At 44.1% G+C, this 21,143-nt stretch overlaps 1 protein-coding gene and 1 non-coding gene across 5 annotated transcripts in view; both read right to left on the bottom strand.

The window, feature by feature from the left end:
* Nucleotides 1-21,143, bottom strand: part of LOC124612295 (potassium voltage-gated channel protein Shaker) — a 1,192,356-nt gene that overhangs the window by 841,290 nt on the left and 329,923 nt on the right. The window lies entirely within an intron of this gene.
* On the bottom strand, nucleotides 1,693-1,764 carry Trnat-agu. The gene has a single exon. It is a non-coding gene; the product is annotated as a tRNA-Thr (tRNA).

Below are 21,143 nucleotides of genomic sequence, written 5' to 3'. Positions count from 1 at the left end.
CGGTTTCCAGGCACGCGATATACCAGAATACCACGAGACTTCACATAATAATAATAATGCTTCTATACGTATTAGACTTCGTAGATGAATGGTTAACTGAACTAATAAAATTTAAACAGAATTAAGGCAAATCTAAAATTAAATTCAACTACACATATAAAAAAAATTGCACATCCCCTAGGTTCCGAGAGTTTCGCAACCTGTACAGAAAATTGGAATAGAGATCAAGATAAATATCATTTCCGCGTTTTTTATTGCTCATGAGAACCACACATTGCATGTTGTACCACAATACAGCGAGACCTTCAGATGGGGCGATCCCGATTGCTGAACACACTGGTACCTCTAATGCCCTGTAGCACGTCCTCTTACACTGATGCATGCCTGTATTCGTCGTGGCTACTATCCACAAGTTCATCAAGGCACTGTTGGTCAATACTGTCCCACCCCTCAACGGCGATCCAGCGTAGATCCCTCAGAGTGGTTAGTGGGTCACATCGTCCATAAACAGCCCTTTTGAATCCATCCCAGCCATGTTCTATAGGATTCATGTCTGAAGAACATGCAGCCCCTCTAGTCGAGCGATATCGTTATCCTGAAGAAAGTCATTCACAAGATGTGTGCGATGGGGACGCGAATCGTCGTCCATGAAGACGAATGCCTCGCCAATATGTTACCGATATGGATGCACTATCGGTCGAGGGATGGCATTCACGTATCGTTACGACGCCTTCCATGACCATCAGAGACGTACGTCTGCCCCACATAATGTCCCCCCCCCCCCCCAAAGAAAAAGAAACAGCAGGGAACCTCTACCTTGTTGCACTCACTGGACAGTGCGTCTAAGATGTTCAGCCTGACCGGGTTTCTTCCATTCACGTCTCCGACGATTGTGTGGTTGAAGGCATATGCAACACTCATCGGTGAAGAGAACGTGATGTCAATCCTGAGTTGTCCATTCGGCATGTTGTTAGGCCTTCTGTACCGCGCTGCATGGTGTCGTGATTGCAAAGATGAACTTCGCCATGGACGTCGGGAGTGAAGTTTCGCATCATGCAGCCTTTTGCGCACAATTTGAATCGTAACACGAAGTCCTGTGGCTGCACGAAAAGCATTATTCAACATGATGGCGTTGCTGTAGGAGTTCCTCCGAGCCATAATCCGTAGGTAGTGATTATCCACTGCAGCAGTAGCCCTTGTGCTGCCTGAGCGAGGCATCTCATCGACAGTTCCTGTCTCTCTGCATCTCCTCATATCCAAACAACATCGGTTTGGTTCACTCCGAGACGCCTCGACACTTCCCTTGTTGAGAGCCCTTCCTGGCACAAAGTGACAATGCGGACGAGATCGAACTGCGGTATTGACCGTGGCTGAACTACAGACAACACGGGCCGTGTACCTCCTTCCTGGTGGAATGGCTGGAAGTGATCGGCTGTCGGACCCCCACCGTCTAATATTCCCTGTTCATGTATCATTGTTTATATATTTGGGCCGGTTTTGGGACATCTCTGAATATTCAAAGGGATTGTGTCTCTGATACAATATCCACAGTCAACCTCTATCTTCAGGAGTTCTGGAAACTGGGTTGATGCAAATTTTTTTTTGATGTGTGTATATGGCCCCAGAAACCTTTTCAAGTCTTAAACATATGTGGTGTATATACGCAGACTGAGGTGAAAATTGAAAATTTTGCACCAAGATCAGGATTCGAACCTGTGTCTCCTGCTCACTAGGCAGATGCGCTAACCACTACGCCACCGTGGCACAGTTCATTCGCACAACTGCTGAGACCACCATGGCACACCTCCCTCCACAATCCAAATTTTCATTCACACCTCAGTTTCCCCAAACTCAAAAAGCATAGCAAAGTCTCTCCTACTGTATTAGAATAGCACCTCAGCATCGAACGAAATCGGGGATCCCGTCTGAAACCCAGGCATATGTGCTTTAATCAAATGACTTCAGTCTACAAACATACATCATTAATTTTTGAAACTTGCAAAGGTCTGTGGAACCATATAGTTTCATCTGATTAAAGCACCTATGCGTAGGATTAAGGCAGGATCACCCGTTTCATTCGATGCTGAGGTGCTATTCGAATAAAGTTGGAAAGCGTCTGTAGTGGTGTTCCAGTTTAGAGGCAATACGAAGTAGGCTGAGGCGTGAATGGGAATTTGGATTGAGGATCGAGGCATGTTAGGGTAGTTTGGGCAGTTGTGCAAAGCCACTGTGCAGGGTTACATAGTGGTTAGCGCATCCGCCTAATGACTAGGAGACCCGGGTTCGAATTTTAGCCTTGGTACAAATTTTCACTCGTCGCTTGACTGTGCATATACAATTCACAAACCTTAAATCACTGCGTAAAAAATATAAAATTGCTAATAAGTAGTTTGTAGCTTTTATATTCAAGAACAGACACACAAAGGTACTTCATTACTTACGGTCGATTTAGGAATGATGAATGTATTGGGTGTCGCTTCGGGGCTAAGCAGGCGGCGGGAGGCAACTGCATCCAACATCGTTTCCTAAGCCAACACCTAAAAGGCTAACACTTTAAATCTTGTCGTAATATCCACTACTTCGTAGGAAGTGTAGAACATGGCTTATAGCTGTTACATCACCTGGTAGAATCTGTGGTAGGTGGTTTCTGATGTCAAAGTGACGTCGTATGTCTTGGGTATCCACAGCTCTTTAAAAATCAATTTACACGAGACGTCAAGAAACGTAACGTTAACGTAGACCATTTAGCAGAAAATATTTTAATACTGGCGTTGACGGGGAGGGTGTGGCATCGTCTGATAACATAGAAAGTTAACGTATTTTCGTCGCAGTCACTCAAGCTATAGTGGTGGATTTTGTTTTCGTGGCATACTGTGGAGGTTCCACGACGACTTAGATATTTTCCTGTGACTGATTTTCCGGAAAAGAGGTCACGTATCTCAAAGCTCGTTGAGTTTACAATGCCTGGTCAACGAAAAAGTCTGTATTTTGAATAAATAAGACCATAATTAGACAGAACTATTTTCATTAAAAACATTTCGTAGCACTGGAAAAGTCATCTTCATTAAAGAAGAAAAATACAACTGTTTTTAACGTCATTTAGTACCTAGGAAGAAAACAAAACACAATGGACAGGGAAAAGGAGTATCTATCGCCTTCTAAAATGTGTTTGATATGCTTGTTTTGATGTATTTTTTCGAGCAATGGAGGGGGGGGGGGAGGGGGGGGGGGGGGGAAGGAGAGTGCTGAAGGGGGAAAAGCAACTTTCGTGCTCTTTTGGGCTCGCCATCACTAGTAATTAAAGAATTGCACGTCCTGCACAGACAGCCTCTATGGTATGACAATGAGTTTCTTCCCGTACCACATCTGAATCTACATACACACTCCGCAAGCCACCGTACCACTACTAGTCATTCCCTTTCCTGTTCCATTCCCAAATAGAGTGAAGCTGTAATTTCTCGTATCTTATATTCGTGGTCCGTGCACGAAGTGTATGTTGGCGTCAGTGTAACCATTCTGCAATCACCTTAAATTCTGGTGGATTCCCACTTGAGATCCCGAAGCATCTCTGTAAGAGTTACGTGTTGATCGAAGCTACCGGTAACAAATCCAAGAGTTCGCCTCTGAAGTGCCTCGATATCTTTCCTTAATACGATCGGCTGCGGATTGCAAACACTCGTGTGGCAAGATCGCACCCGCGTCCTATATTCGGCCTCCTCCACAGATGAATCACACATTCCTAAAATCCTCCCAATAAAGGAAAGTCGATCATTCGCCGGCTACCACAATCCTCACATTCTCATTCCGTTTCATATGGCTTTGCAACGTTACGCCCATACATTTGATCGAGGTGATTGTGAGAAGCAGCACACTACTGGTGCTAAAACCGAACATTACGGGTTTATTATCCTACTCATCCGCATTAACTTACATTTTTCTACATTTAAAGCTAGCTACCATTCATCACACCAACTACAAATTTTATCTAAGTCACCTTTTATCAACCTGAGGTCACTCAACTTCGAGACCTCCCAGTACACAGCAGCACCAGCAGCATCCTCGGGAAACAACTGAGACTGCTGGCCATCCTGTCCGCCAGATGATTTATGTATATACAAAAGAGCGCCCCTATCACACTTCCCTGGGGCGCTCCTGAAGATACCCTTGTCTCTGATGAGTACTTCCCGTTGAGGAAAATATACTGTGTTTTATTACTTATGAAGCTTTTGTGTCTCTCACATATCTGGGAACCTATTGCGTAGTCTCGTAGCTTCGCGAACCGTCTGCAGTGGGGCACCGTGTAAACGCTATATGGAATCTGCCTGGTGCCCTTCATCAATAGTTCGCAGTATGTGATGTGAGAAAATGGTTATGTAGCAACCCGTGATTCTGCGGGTTTATTCTCTTACTCTTCTTATATACAGAAGTCACCTGTTGTCGCTTGGGACATTATGCTGGGAGAAATTCGCGATAAATGCAAGCTAAGTAAGGAGTCAATGTAAAACCGAATTGGGGTTCCATCCGGACCTTGCGACTTACTTGTTTTCAACTCCTTCAGTTGTTTTTCTACACAGGAATGCTTATTACTACGCCATCCATACCGGATTTCTTCGATGGTCAAACGATGGTATGTTTGCACGATTCTCCTGTACGAACAGTTCCTTAAATGCGAAATTTGAAATTTCGGGTTTTGTTTTGCTATCTTCAACTACCATACCAGAATGATCAACGAGGGACTGGATGGAAGTCTCAGACCTGCATAGCGGTTATACACTACTGGCCATTAAAATTGCTACACCAAGAACAAATGCAGATGATAAATGGATATTCATTGGACAAATTTATTATACTAGAACTGACGTGTGATTACATTTTCACGCAATTTGGGTGCATAAATCCTGAGAAATCAGTACCCAGAACAACCACCACTGGCCGTAATAACTGCCTTGATACGCCTGGGCATTGAGTCAAACAGAGCTTGGATGGCGTGAACAGGTACAGCTGCCCATGCAGCTTCAACACGATACCACAGTTCATCAACAGTAATCACGAGCCAGTTGCTCGGCCACCGTTGACCGGACTTTTTTAGTTGCTGAGAGATCTGGAGAATGTGCTGGCCAGAGCAGCAGTCGAACATTTTCTGTATCCAAAAAGGCCCGTACAGGTCCTGCAACATGTGGTCGTGCATTATCCTGCTGAAATGTCGGGTATCGCAGGGATCGAAAAAAGGGTTGAGCCACGGGTCGTAACACATCTGAAATGTAACGTCCACTGTTCAAAGTGCTGTCAATGCGAACAAGAGGTGACCGAGACGTGTAACCAATGGCACACCATACCATCACGCCGGGTGATACGCCAGTATGGCGATGACGAATACACGCTTCCAATGTGCGTTCACCGCGATGTCAACAAACGGATGCGAACATCATGATGCTGTAAACAGAACCTGGATTCATCTGAAAAAATGACTTTTTGCCAATCGTGCACCCAGGTTCATCGTTGAGTACACCATCGCAGGCGCTCCTGTCTGTGATGCAGCGTCAAGGGTAACCGCAGCCACGGTCTCCGAGCTGATAGTCCATGCTACTGCAAACGTCGTCGAACTGTTCGTGCAGATGGTTGTTATCTCGCAAACGTCCCCATATGTTGACTCAGGGGTCGAGACGTGGCTGCACGATCCGTTACAGGCATGCGGATAAGATGCCTGTCATCTCGACTGCTAGTGATACGAGGCCATTGGGATCCAGCACGGCGTTCCGTATTACCCTCCTGAACCCACCGATTCCATATTCTGCTAACAGTCATTGGATCTCGACCAACGCGAGCAGCAATGTCGCGATACGATAAACCGCAATCGCGATAGGCTGCAATCGGACCTTTATCAAAGTCGGAAACGTAATATTACGATTTCTCCCCCCAACACGAGGCATCAAAACAACGTTTCACCAGGCAACGCCGGTTAACTGCTGTTTGTGTATGAGAAATCGGTTGGAAAGTTTCTTCATGTCAGCACGTAGATGTCACCACCGGCGACAACCTTGTGTGAATGCTCTGAAAAGCTAATCATCTGCATATCACAGCATCTTCTTCATGTCGGTTAAATTTCGCTTCTGTAGCACGTCATCTTCGTGGTGTAGCAATTTGATTGGCCAGTAGTGTTTATTATGTGAAATATCGATACGTGTTGTGTCCTTTTCAGCCCTAAATCTTCTTGTTCTCGGCACTTCCCCACAGCTCCGCGCAGACACAGTGGGCCGCGATGCTCCTCCGCCTCCAGCGCGCGTCTCCGGTCGTCCCCTGGACAGCCGCCTTGAGGACGCCGCTGGCCGCCACGTCCCCTCCAGTCCCGACGGGCAATCCTGCGCCGGCGGGCGCATTAGCGTCCCGCTTACGTAACAATGCGGCCGCGAAAAGCGTCGCCCGAATCGCGCGGTTATTTTCGAAGACAAAAACAGACGACAAAAATAGCAGAACGCCAGTGCAGCGGCGGGCGACGAGTTCTCTCAATGAACGCTGTCAAGTCGTGCAAAACACTTTCGGCGGCGGCTCAGAAACTGTTTTCTGTTGCCTTCCAGTCGTGGCGCGGCCAGGATCCTTTTTCCTCGCCCATGCCTCCTTTATTCGTAGGAACCGCGAAATTATCTACTCGCCAGCCTTTCAGAATGGCGCGCCGCCCGTCCTCGCTCGAAACGCGTGACGCAGATGAGCAGAAATGACTCGGTCTTATCGCCGTCGCCATTCTCGTGGACGGATGGGAGATAAAAAAAAGGGCGAACAAAGACGCGCGCCTCTTACCTTGGGCAAAGTTTTCGAAGCCTTCCCGCTATACGAACCCAAATTCTAATGTACTGTTGCTAAGAGAATATGACAAAGTAGCGCTATCTGTGCGACAACTAGAGGAAATCATTTTTTTGAGTGCAACATTTGTAGCCTTTGGCTACTCCTCGCAGCTCGTAGAGTTCCATCGTACGTAAACATCGTTTGTAGCCCATTTACCGACGCAGTTTACTCTTTTAACATTTAGAGGAATGTTGTTGTTGTTGTTGTGGTTTTCAGTCCAGAGATTGGTTTGATGCAGCTCTCCATGCTACTCTATGCTGTGCAAGCTTCTTCATCTCCCAGTACCTACTGCAGCCTACATCCTCCTGAATCTGCTTAGTGTACTCATCTTTTGGTCTCCCTCTACGATTTTTACCCTCCACGCTGCCCTCCAGTACTAAATTGGTGATCCCTTGATGCCTCACAACATGTCCTACCAACCGATCCCTTCTTCTAGTCAAGTTGTGCCACAAACTCCTCCTCTTCCCAGTTCTATTCAATACCTCCTCATTAGTTATGTGGTCTACCCATCTAATCTTTAATCATACAGTAAAGCTGCATGCCCTCGGGAAACATTACGGCTGTAGTTTCCACTTGCTTTCAGCCGTTCGCAGTACCAGCACAGCAAGGCCGTTTTGGTTAGTGTTACAAGGCCAGATCAGTCAATCATCCAGACTGTTGCCCCTGCAACTACTGAAAACGCTGCTGCCTCTCTTCAGGAACCACACGTTTGTCTGGCCTCTCAACAGGCACCCCTCCGTTGTGGTTGCACCTACGGTACGGCTATCTGTGTCGTTGAGGCACGCAAGCCTCCCCACCAACGGCATGGTCCATGGTTCACGGGGGGTAGAGGAATATACGCCACTAATTTTTTAAAACAATAATACAGAGATTTTCTTTTAAAACTCACTGCGAGTAAAAAAACTGCTATTCTGTGCTGTGAAAATGTGGGGTTTTGTTTTCTCTCTTGCAGTCAGTTTTAACTACGATATCCCGGCATTTAAGCAATTGGAAAAATTGTTTCTCCCAGAAATACTCTTTGTCAGTACAGATATTTTAAACAAAAATTGTCAACGCTCAATGTTCTGTTTTGTTTCCTTTCTCACTGTCGCTTTTCACAGAAAACAGGAAAGATGTGATTTTGGCATATCGGCTGATGATTACAATATTATTACGTAATCTGAATTAGTAATAATAATAAAGGCGACTGAAGGTCAGAGAAAGGGGTAAGAGGAGGTCGACATAGAGAGGGGGAAGGAGGAATCGATTATAAAGGGGGAGGCAGAAGATGGAGAGAAAGGAGAGGAGGAGATGGAGAAAGGAAGGGTGGAGAATGCCATGGACAAAGACAAGAGGCAGAAGGAACTTAGGAAATATATTCAATGCCCATATATAATTTAGCAATTGCGAAGCATGCCGATTCAGCTAGTATCTGTGTATAATCGAAAGAAAAACGAATGATGGTTTCGCTTGAGGGAGTCTGGGAACTCCGGAGTACGTGTTGTGGGAGAGTGCGTTGTAGGAAAATGAAGCGGGTTAATTAGTATTATGCTCTATTTCTCATTTGTACGGTTAATCGTAATTATGTTTAATGAGTCATTTTACATTATATTTCCAAATTCATTTCTAAACATGCTTGCACGCTCACTGTTTACAATTTTTTTTAACTTTTTAAAATACAGATGTGAATTTCTAGTTGCTATTCACCAACTTTAACCTATTAGATAAATAGAAATTATTCTGCGGTTTAGGATTTATGAAGGAGAACGTGGTTACTGGTCAGTCGAGCAGTGACAGCATCACCGTAAAGTGGTCATTGCCATGGCGATAGTCGTGTATCGACCACTGTGACGAAGCCACGAGGTTAGGGAGGGGCTCGTATGGTCGATAGCCGAAAAGGTGCCACGGATGGCGCTGAAGTGGGCGGGTGTAGGGTCTACCATCATTGAGGAGACACAGATAAATCAGATAGCCCCTATCAGTCGAAGTGGTTCTTCCAAACAGCGGGTAATGCGCTCTGAAGTCCCTTACTAGGAAAAAAGGGGGTTGCGGGCTGGGGGGTTGGGCGCGTGGGTGGATGGGATTTGTTGGATTAAAGTTGTAATCCCAACACAAGTAAGTTCCCTAACTGGAAGTAAATAAAGGTTACAAACTGTTGATCGCTGGTTTTTTTTTACTCGCATTCTGGTATGAAAAAGAATTCACACTCTGTCGACAACTGTCGGAACCATTGCATATACCCCTCGAGATGACCACACGGGGGGGAATACGGTACCGACGGAATGTTCAGAAACCTCTAAGAGTTATCAAAGGAGTGTGTTTCCTGGAGTACAACATAGATGGCAGAACAAGAGGAAAATAGTTGTAGTTCCCGCAGGCGAAAGTAATAGCCATTTCAGTGTCTTTGAAGTATCAAAGTGACAATGCCTTAGGAGTGAAGGAGAGAAGTTCATGTCCCAGTAGCACTATCACTATTTGGGGAGAGGGGGTTACAACACGAAGGAACATTGGCCTGGAGTCCGACGACGTGGGAAGGATTTTGCATCTCCTGGGTAGCCTACTCCCGAATGCCTTCTTCTTATTCTTATTCTTATTTCGCAAATTTTGGCGGTTGAGATTCTTGTGAGAGCTTATCCGCTATAGGCGTAGGAACAGAAGAAGGATGGACAACCTTGGGACCCAGACTCCTTTAGCCACAGATTGGTATCGTTCTTCTGATGTGTAGATTCCTACGGAGAGAGCTTCCATGGACCTATGGCCAGCAGATGCTGGAAGAGGATGCTGCTACTGCGGCCGAGTGCGGGCAGTGGTTCCTGAAGACGGCGCAACAGGAGCAACGAGTCGGTTGCCTGTCGTCCTCATTGTCAAGATTATGACTACCGGCTGTCTACGTCGAGGGAGTAAATGCACCACGTACTGCTGACGACCTTGTCCCAGAAGGTGAGACTGTATACAAACGAACGTATTTTTTCTGAGCTTGAGAATACGAGAGGCGTTCTATGACCTTGAATTCCTGGATTTTGCGTTCCTTATGTTGGTACACTTTGCGGATAGGGGAGGGTGGATGTTCCTGCAATTGACACAGACTGGCGGGAGCGTACAGGGTGAATTTTCATGAAGTGGCCGGCCACAGTCTCCACAAATCGAACCGTACGTACACCCGGAAGACATATGCCCGAAGCGCTGACATTTGAAACATCACATCAAAGGTGGGAAATACAGCTCCACATTGCAGCGCCAACACAATAATTTGAACTTTTCTGGTGGCGAATCCCCCGCAAATGCGAGGACAAGTGGGTCGGTGTCTATCTCGTTGTCTGGCGGTCATCACCTTACACGACGTATGGAGTGGATCCCTTGCCTGTCAAAATGTTCACGTAGTTCTTCGATCGCCTGCAGCGTTACATCCCGTTGAAAAATTGATCCCCATACCACGTTAAGCTTCTTATTCGGCGTTATGGTAACAGGTACATGACCATGTTTTTAACAGAAGAGTAACGCCTCCCAGCTGCGCTTGATCCGTTCTCTTATTTAAGAAGAAAACATTTCGTTATTAGTTAACGTAAGTATTTTGTCCCGTACGTTTTCAATATTCTCCACGAAGATCAATCGCACGAGAGAGAGAAAGGACCCTCCTGCTTGGGTGCAAAACAGGAGCTTAGGATAGTAAGTGTCTACAAATAGCTGGGTTTGGCTTTCTCCCAATGGCATATCCAGGAGGCGAAGTTTCTAGAGTCGCAACGATCGCCACTGAACTATGGCCTGTCTGAACAGACTGCCTGGCCGTCACGGTCACTGGCTTTGTCATTTTATGACGCCAAATATCTGCCATGACGCCGACTACCTGGCCAGTGTCCGGAATGCCAGTTCCCCCAAACGGATAGCAGCGGGTACGTACTCCTAGCCATGAGGAGCGGGGGGGGGGGGGGGGGCGGAGGGGGATGACAGCACGGGTATTTACGACTCCCGCGTGGTCACGGAGCTACCACCGTACGGATGGACGCTGACGACCACGCAATATGAAGTGTCTACCACAACTCGGTATTGGGGGACCATTCCCACATGACACGCAGAATGTATGAAAAAATTTGAAGGTGGAGCTCAAACCCAGATCAAAGGACAGAACGTAACCAAAATATGTGAGGTACGATAAGGAAACAAAGTGGGAGAAGCCAGAATCGACACCTTAGGAGCTAGCTAGGTTGTTAGCAGTGAATCTTTCCTGGAGAATAGGTCGGAGGAAAGAGACAGTGAGAGAGTAACATTGCAGTACAAGAAAGATAGAAAGAAGGAAAGAAGTACCTCAATAGTTTGGGGCCCATGTTCAGAACGCACATAAAAAGTTCTGTGAACTCCCTCGGGTGGGTGCGGGGGGGAGGGGATGGGAGCAGCGGCGAGGGGGCAGCCAAGTAACATGGAGCTTTAGTAGGCTAACTGAATCAATACATGTGAGGGATTTAAACATTTTTCTCTATTTTCCTTTCTTCCAACCATTAATATTATTCGTTTTCCTCCATGAAGCAATATTGGAGCCTTTTTAAACCTTCGTAAAACTAATAAATGCCACCTTCTCATATAAACCACAGACTGCTCTTTTAAGACCCTTATTTTTGACTAATTTCGATGGACTGTCTTGTAGCAGCCAAAATTCCAATATATAGGTCAGAAATAAGAGTCAGCACTACATTAACAGGTTGTCCTCGTTTATGAGGTAAGATATCGTTCAATAATAGTAGTATAACTCGTGAAATTCTGTTTCATTTGTTCAGCTTTCCGTTCTCATTGTTGAAATTATACAGTGCATTTTCGTAAATAAACATGTACTAGTTTTACATAAACTGTTGACGATTAGTTTTACACTATATGTAGCTGCGAAATATTAGTACTATAGGAAAATTACGGTCCTGGTATTAGTCTATTGGGACATTGGTCAATCAGGATGCAGCAGCAGATGAAAAAATGTTGTAGTTATAGGTGTTTTGGTAATTTAATGCATCAGATCAGTTACTTTATTAATTTCGTTGAATGCTAAAGTGTTAGGCATTAGCCTCCGTCTTTGAATGATACGCAACTGATTCTCACTGCCGCAATGGTATTGAGTCGGCACTTCTCTGCATAGTGGCTGTAACTAATGCCGTTTCAGAATCCTTCATTGAAATCGACGTAAAATCTGACCTCTTGAGGTCAAAGACTGAACGCATTCTTAAGAACGTACAACGAAGGAATAAAACGTAGCGTAATGAATGTGTGCCGGCCTCTGTGACCGAGCGGTTCTAGGCACTCCAGTTCGGAACCACGTTGCTGCTACGGTCGCAGGTACGAATCCTGCCTCGAGCGTAGATGTGTGTGATGTCCTTAGGTTAGTTATGTTTAAGTAGTTCTGAGTCTAGGGGACTGATGACCTCAGATGTTAAGTCCCATAGTGCTTGGAGCTTCAATGAATGTGTTCCATTACTTCCATCTACATCTACATCTACATCTACATCTACATTGATACTCCGCAAGCCACCCAACGGTGTGTGGCGGAGGGCACTTTACGTGCCACTGTCATTACCTCCCTTTCCTGTTCCAGTCGCGTATGGTTCGCGGGAAGAACGACTGTCTGAAAGCCTCCGTGCGCGCTCTAATCTCTCTAATTTTACATTCGTGATCTCCTCGGGAAGTATAAGTAGGGGGAAGCAATATATTCGATACCTCATCCAGAAACGCACCCTCTCGAAACCTGGCGAGCAAGCTACACCGCGATGCAGAGCGCCTCTCTTGCAGAGTCTGCCACTTGAGTTTATTAAACATCTCCGTAACGCTATCACGGTTACCAAATAACCCAGTGACGAAACGTGCCGCTCTTCTTTGGATCTTCTCTATCTCCTCCGTCAACCCGACCTGGTACGGATCCCACACTGATGAGCAATACTCAAGTATAGGTCGAACGAGTGTTTTGTAAGCCACCTCCTTTGTTGAGGGACTACATTTTCTAAGCACTCTCCCAATGAATCTCAACCTGGTACCCGCCTTACCAACAATTAGTTTTATATGATCATTCCACTTCAAATCGTTCCGTACGCATACTCCCAGATATTTTACAGAAGTAACTGCTACCAGTGTTTGTTCCGCTATCATATAATCATACAATAAAGGATCCTTCTTTCTATGTATTCGCAATACATTACATTTGTCTATGTTAAGGGTCAGTTGCCACTCCCTGCACCAAGTGCCTATCCGCTGCAGATCTTCCTGTATTTCGCTACAATTTTCTAATGCAGCAACTTCTCTGTATACTACAGCATCATCCGCGAAAAGCCGCATGGAACTTCCGACACTATCTACTAAGTCATTTATATATATTGTGAAAAGCAATGGTCCCATAACACTCCCCTGTGGCACGCCAGAGGTTACTTTAACGTCTGTAGACGTCTCTCCATTGATAACTACATGCTGTGTTCTGTTTGCTAAAAACTCTTCAATCCAGCCACACAGCTGGTCTGATATTCCGTAGGCTCTTACTTTGTTTATCAGGCGACAGTGCGGAACTGTATCGAACGCCTTCCGGAAGTCAAGAAAAATAGCATCTACCTGGGAGCCTGTATCTAATATTTTCTGGGTCTCATGAACAAATAAGGCGAGTTGGGTCTCACACGATCGCTGTTTCCGGAATCCATGTTGATTCCTACATAGTAGATTCTGGGTTTCCAGAAATGACATGATACGCGAGCAAAAAACATGTTCTAAAATTCTACAAGAGATCGACGTAAGAGATATAGGTCTATAGTTTTGCGCATCTGCTCGACGACCCTTCTTGAAGACTGGGACTATCTGTGCTCTTTTCCAATCATTTGGAACCCTCCGTTCCTCTAGAGACTTGCGGTACACGGCTGTTAGAAGGGGGGCTAGTTCTTTCGCGTACTCTGTGTAGAATCGAATTGGTATCCCGTCAGGTCCAGTGGACTTTCCTCTATTGAGTGATTCCAGTTGCTTTTCTATTCCTTGGACACTTATTTCGATGTCAGCCATTTTTTCGTTTGTGCGAGGATTTAGAGAAGGAACTGCAGTGCGGTCTTCCTCTGTGAAACAGCTTTGGAAAAAGGTGTTTAGTATTTCAGCTTTACGCGAGTCATCCTCTGTTTCAATGCCATCATCATCCCGTAGTGTCTGGATATGCTGTTTCGAGCCACTCACTGATTTAACGTAAGACCAGAACTTCCTAGGATTTTCTGTCAAGTCGGTACATAGAATTTTACTTTCGAATTCAATGAACGCTTCACGCATAGCCCTCCTTACGCTAACTTTGACATCGTTTAGCTTCTGTTTGTCTGAGAGGTTTTGGCTGCGTTTAAACTTGGAGTGGAGCTCTCTTTGCTTTCGCAGTAGTTTCCTAACTTTCTTGTTGTACCACGGTGGGTTTTTCCCGTCCCTCACAGTTTTACTCGGCACGTACCTGTCTAAAACGCATTTTACGATTGCCTTGAACTTTTTCCATAAACACTCAACATTGCCAGTGTCGGAACAGAAATTTTCGTTTTGATCTGTTAGGTAGTCTGAAATCTGCCTTCTATTACTCTTGCTAAACAGATAAACCTTCCTCCCTTTTTTTATATTCCTATTAACTTCCATATTCAGGGATGCTGCAACGGCCTTATGATCACTGATTCCCTGCTCTGTACATACAGATTCGAAAAGTTCGGGTCTGTTTGTTATCAGTAGGTCCAATATGTTATCTCCACGAGTCGGTTCTCTGTTTAATTGCTCGAGGTAATTTTCGGATAGTGCACTCAGTATAATGTCACTCGATGCTCTGTCCCTACCACCCGTCCTAAACATCTGAGTGTCCCAGTCTATATCTGGTAAATTGAAATCTCCACCTAAGACTATAACATGCTGAGAAAATTTATGTGAAATGTATTCCAAATTTTCTCTCAGTTGTTCTGCCACTAATGCTGCTGAGTCGGGAGGTCGGTAAAAGGAGCCAATTATTAACCTAGTTCGGTTGTTTAGTGTAACCTCCACCCATAATAATTCACAGGAACTATCCACTTCTACTTCACTACAGGATAAACTATTACTAACAGCGATGAACACTCCACCACCGGTTGCATGCAATCTATCCTTTCTAAACACCGTCTGTACCTTTGTAAAAATTTCGGCAGAATTTATCTCTGGCTTAAGCCAGCTTTCTGTACCTATAACGATTTCAGCTTCGGTGCTTTCTATCAGCGCTTGAAGTTCCGGTACTTTACCAACGCAGCTTCGACAGTTGACAATTAGAATACCGATTGCTGCTTGTTCCCCGCATGTCCTGACTTTGCCCCGCACCCGTTGAGGCTGTTGCCCTTTCTGTACTTGCCCAAGGCCAACTAACCTAAAAAACCGCCCAGCCCACGCCACACAACCCCTGCTACCCGTGTAGCCGCTTGTTGCGTGTAGTGGACTCCTGACCTATCCAGCGGAACCCGAAACCCCACCACCCTATGGCGCAAGTCGAGGAATCTGCAGCCCACACGGTCGCAGAACCGTCTCAGCCTCTGATTCAGACCCTCCACTCGGCTCTGTACCAAAGGTCCGCAGTCAGTCCTGTCGACGATGCTGCAGATGGTGAGCTCTGCTTTCATCCCGCTAGCGAGACTGGCAGTCTTCACCAAATCAGATAGCCGCCGGAAGCCAGAGAGGATTTCCTCCGATCCATAGCGACACACATCATTGGTGCCGACATGAGCGACCACCTGCAGATGGGTGCACCCTGTACCCTTCATGGCATCCGGAAGGACCCTTTCCACATCTGGAATGACTCCCCCCGGTATGCACACGGAGTGCACAATGGTTTTCTTCCCCTCTCTTGCTGCCATTTCCCTAAGGGGCCCCATTACGCGCCTGACGTTGGAGCTCCCAACTACCAGTAAGCCCACCCTCTGCGACTGCCCGGATCTTGCAGACTGAGGGGCAACCTCTGGAACAGGACAAGCAGCCATGTCAGGCCGAAGATCAGTATCAGCCTGAGACAGAGCCTGAAACCGGTTCGCCAGACAAACTGGAGAGGCTTTCCGTTCAGCCCTCCGGAATGTCTTTCGCCCCCTGCCACACCTTGAAACGACCTCCCACTCTACCACAGGTGAGGGATCAGCCTCAATGCGGGCAGTATCCCGGGCAACCACAGTCGTAGTCCGATCAGGGGATGCGTGGGACGAGCTGGCCGTCCCCGACAAACCCCCATCCCGACCCCCACAGTGATGCCCATTGGCAACAGCCTCAAGCTGTGTGACCGAAGCCAACACTGCCTGAAGCTGGGAGCGAAGGGATGCCAACTCAGCCTGCATCCGAACACAGCAGTTGCAGTCCCTATCCATACTAAGAACTGTTTTTCTAAGAACGTGTGAACTAATCTACAGAGAGCGCAAACAAATCGACAAAATTTAAACGGTTATTAAAATACAAGATTGCCTAGTAAATGCAGTAATGCTGCTACTTGCGCACTGCTGACACTGCTCGGCGGCGGAAGGAGACTAAGCGAAATTACACTATTCAGGTACTAAAACACGATGCTACACTCTCAAATACTATAATACGCCCGAAATTTATGAATTAAACAATGCAAGTACCAAAAACACGCAAAGAAATTAAGAATTAAACTATGTAACAAATGAGTGAGCTAGGAGTATACGACTTGCTGCTCAGCTGCTTATCCAACGGCGGCAGGGAGCACACTAGTGTAGTCCAGAAACTATAATCAAGACGCCTCTGAAAGGTTAACGTTGCCAAATATTTGTACATTAGTTTTTATTTTAGACACATTCACAGAACATCATTACAATCAAATGATGATTTTAATGGTTTCTATGATAGTATCTAAATCAAAAAGAAGAAGGTAATCAGTCAGTCACATTCCTCCAACTAATTGTCTCTGAGCACTGAGAAGAGCGAACATTGCGGAGCCTTAAGTACAAAATGAAAGCGGCAGTAAAGACACTCTAGTACTACCAAACAGTTGATCAGTGTGTACAACAGTTGACAGTGCATCGAATAGCTGAAATAGTACCGATTAAACAAAGATAGAGCGGAAGCTCTCAGATGAAGTTGTGCTATCGTCGAAACAGTGTAAAATGTACTGTGTAGGTTGCGCCTGAGGCAACTCGTCTAGTTTTCTCCGTCTGTCAGTGTTAAACGCCATGTAGATCGGCGTGGATTTTTAATAGACAGGAATGCAAAGAGTTTTAATTATCATTCCGGAAAGTAACCCTAAGTAATAATTGTTTTCCTCGTCTGCAGGTACACGTCTGCAGTCCTCGTGAATACCTAAATTCCTGCGTCACAAAACCATATTACGCCGCTACGCCGAAGCTGAGGCCCAGGAGAAAGACAGGCCGTGGAACGTAGGTTACAGCATGCGACACTGCAGATCTTACAAGTGCCAGCAGCCGTTGCCGGCGAGGACCGAGTAATTAATTCAGACGAGTAGTAATTCTTAAGTGCGTGTTTAAATGCACGTAAGTTCTCGATAGTACACGACAAAATTAAGACCTTTAATCTGTACCTTTCCAATGGAATGTTGATTTCCCTTGGCTGTGTACAGAGCCCAGCGTTCGCGAAGTGTGCAGACAGGCCGACTAGTGTGACGTCACAAGTTCGTTGCCATTGCATGGCACGTAGATGTCGCTGGCCCCGATTAAAGCAAAATGAAACAGCCCACTGATAAAGTGAAGATGGTTTGCACCATTTTGTTTTGGCACCTCTAGAGGAGTGCTGCTGTGGTGTGGTGAAGAGATTTCAGTGTGTACCAACATTGCAGACATGTACTTGCAAACGAGAAAAACAATAATTATACTACATTATTTTTCAGAAGTGGTAATTGCAACTTTACGAGTGACCGTCGCACTCATGCTGCACTCATTTATTTGCTCCTCAAAATCAGTATCACTCATAATTACACTTTTTTTCCATTTCAGAGTGTCCATTGGCCATTTTAGTGTGTAGAAACGAAGCGGTAGTTGTCACATCTGTTTCAAACATCTGCGTACTTTTTGTTGTCCACCATTTCCAAGATAAGATTATTATCTGACTACTTACGTCCATAATCCTGCAATGTACGTCACTAAACCTGGTACCAGTAGCAGGTTGCGTATCTAACGACTTCACGTAATAACTGGTCGAATTTAAAAATTTGAAATACTGATTGAGATCTCTAATTTTATGTTAAAAGCTTAACACAAAAGACAAGTATTACAGTTAAAACCTTTATGTTTTTCTTGGGGCAGCGTAACTGACTGTGCGCGAATACCTGTATAATCCTCAACTATTTCAGAACTGAATGTACCTGAAAAATCATATCATTGTACTACACACAGTTCGAGAGACATGACGCGTAAGGATTTCGATGAGTGAAAACCTAACTTCCGTTTAAAACGGCGCGCAGTGAAACGTCAACATCAGTCACGACATTTTAATTGATTATTTCTTTACTACCGACTGTATCCGCAACACCCTCTGAAAACTATATCTACATATATCACTGAAAGTACCTGAAAAATTGTATTACTGTACGATACACAGTTCAGAAGATATAATGCAATAACGGTTGACGTGCGTTAAAAATTTATACTTGAAACGGAGCTCTAATTACCCAGACTATATTCATCAAGCATTTCATAATGACAGCACTTAGCGACTTCCAACGAACCTTAAGCATACTTTCAAACCTCTCCCAAACCTTTTCTCGCTTATGCGACTAGGGTTAAATATTTAACACATTATGTCATTTCTGAAGTAATCATGACTTGAAATTGATTTATACACGGACTTTTGGTTCTTTAATGACTCAGGGATTATTAATATTTCAGAATTGGCAACATTTTCTACCAAATGCACTAATTCACCAGGATGGCGATTTTGGTTTGGTGTGCAGTTTTAAGTAATAGTTGTAAAAACATACATTGCTTAAAGACCAGTTCAACTCTAAGAACACATTCTGTTCTCCAAGTATTTTATAAAAAAATTTTAAAAAAGAAAATCTTAGCCCTTCCGACCTCACTACGCAGTGCGTCGAAGCATTCTTTCTTTTAAGAAGACACTGTCCTCGTGGGAACCATGTTTATGTATTCCATGAGTACGCTTTTACAACTTGTGGCATCTCCTAAACTCGAAATCAATAAATGATTAAATTCTGAGCCCCCACAGATTACGCCACAAATCCTGCTATTGGTTTTCATAACCTGATGAATTAATTAATTTGGCTACAGTCCATTCCAGGAGTTTGGTCCCCGGGTTCATTTGTGCTGGAACTGTATTCCACGTACCAAAGAAGAAGTCAAAACATGTTTCCATAAAAAACAATTATTATATAAACGCAGCAGACATTCACAGCCGCAATATCAGTAGGCATCAGTCACGATTTCCCAGTGTTACCAACTTAATTTCCGTAGACAATCACGAAAGAAGTGTTGAATGTCTAACGACCTACGTCATGGTCATCTCACTCAGAAATGGCTTTTGGTGGCACCTACTACTCTGTGTACAAACATACCTCTCCCCACCGGTTTAAGGGATGTGAGGTCACAAAAACAAAGAGTAAATATCCACTTCATAGTAGAATTAAGCTGCCTGGTGGTTAGCACGATTTTAATTAAAATTAGTTAATACGTGAAAGTGTTTGTACTTTGTCTATTAAGGTAATCATAACGTATATTAATATGGCAGCAATAATATTTAGGCCATCTATTCCTTCCACCCTTCGTACTACCATCTTAGAGAAATAAAGTAATCGTAATTTTTACGAAACCAAGGGACCTATGTGAAACTTTCACCCTTACGTAGTTTTAACTATTGACGGTATTTGAAATAAGTGTAGTCATTGCGGTAAGGATGGTTGTGGGAATTAGAAGAAAACACCTTTAAAATGAACCGAACGCGGTGAAATAATAATCATGAATTATGATACATTCTGTATATACATTTCCATATGTCCAAAGGTGTGTTTTGCATTCGGAATGTTCGTCCCAGCTTGTACGGCGGTCAGAGATAATGGACTACTGCATTGGCCACTGTTATTATCTATAACGATGCTGTATAAAAATTATTCAGTTAATAAATACTTTGAAACAAATATAATGGTATTTGTAAAAAGATAATATGAAAAGGGAGTCTCTTACTCGTGATCAATAAGGAGCTTCGTAAAGCACAGATATGAAACTGGATATCCATAATGCCCTTTAACGTAAGGTAGTTAAAGGTCTCTTATATGTTGAAATTTTCAACAAATCGTTCGTTTTAGCGCAAAATCGGTATGCAGTGTCAGAAACCGGCAAAAAACCTTCACAAAAGATATCACTTATCCCTTAACGATTAGTATGTGTTGAGAAAAAGGAATATTTACTTGAGAAGTAGTATATATGATTATTTAAAACGACAGAGCAGAAAAGTCATACGCAAAATGTCTCATCTTAAAGGAATTTTTGTGATGATTCCAAAACTGGTCGTAGATTTAGCGAATCTGTAATGTTTCCGAAGCTATGGAGAAATTAATATTGTGATTAATATTTTATTAACATTAACTCGTCTGATGCGTTTAGGTTAGAGTTGTACGTGTGAAACGTTATCTTTTGTTCTTTAGTATTAGTTGAGTAAACTGAAATTTGCCTGAAAAAGCTGTGAGACGAAGCGGCCGTTTGGATCCACTTTAATAACTCTTCTGATGTCTTCAACAAAAATTTTATTATTTCCAAAATCGCCTTAACGTTTCGACATTCCGTCATTTTCAAAGGCTAAAAAATACATCACAAAACTGGTAACAGAAGATACGAAAATGTGCTATATTTCACCATTGATTAGAGATATGGTATACTGTGTAGAATATGGCTATCTATCTTACCAGTGTTATGTGAATTCTATAAAATTGTTCACCGGATACACTGTATCTCGGCCCTTGGTAGCAGTCTGAACATGTCTCGTGGTTGAGAATGTTGACGAGGACAATGTATCTGAAGAACAATTTTTTATGACTGACGTATCACTGGTAAGCTAGAAAGCCGTATTTATTTTATAGCCTTTGAAAATGACGGAATGTAGAAATGCATAAAATGATCTTAGAAATAATAAAAAGTTTGCTGAAGACATCAGAAAAGTTAGTAAAGTTGACTGAACGTTATTTTTCAAATCAGTCATTCAACTGAATTTCAATATTGTGCAATAAATTCTCTTATTGATACGTGACACAATTTTGAAATTAGATAAATGAATAGGTCCCCATGAAACCCTATACCCTATTATGATCTTTAGTCATTCTAAATTCTCAATTTGTGGTAGAAAAATATGCTGTGATGAAATTAAATGTTTGAAACATT

The sequence above is a fragment of the Schistocerca americana genome, chromosome 4, assembly GCF_021461395.2.
Source record: "Schistocerca americana isolate TAMUIC-IGC-003095 chromosome 4, iqSchAmer2.1, whole genome shotgun sequence".
Lineage (NCBI taxonomy): Eukaryota > Metazoa > Arthropoda > Insecta > Orthoptera > Acrididae > Schistocerca > Schistocerca americana.
The sequence above is the reverse complement of the archived record's forward strand: the minus strand, read 5'-3'. Positions and strand labels throughout refer to the sequence as shown.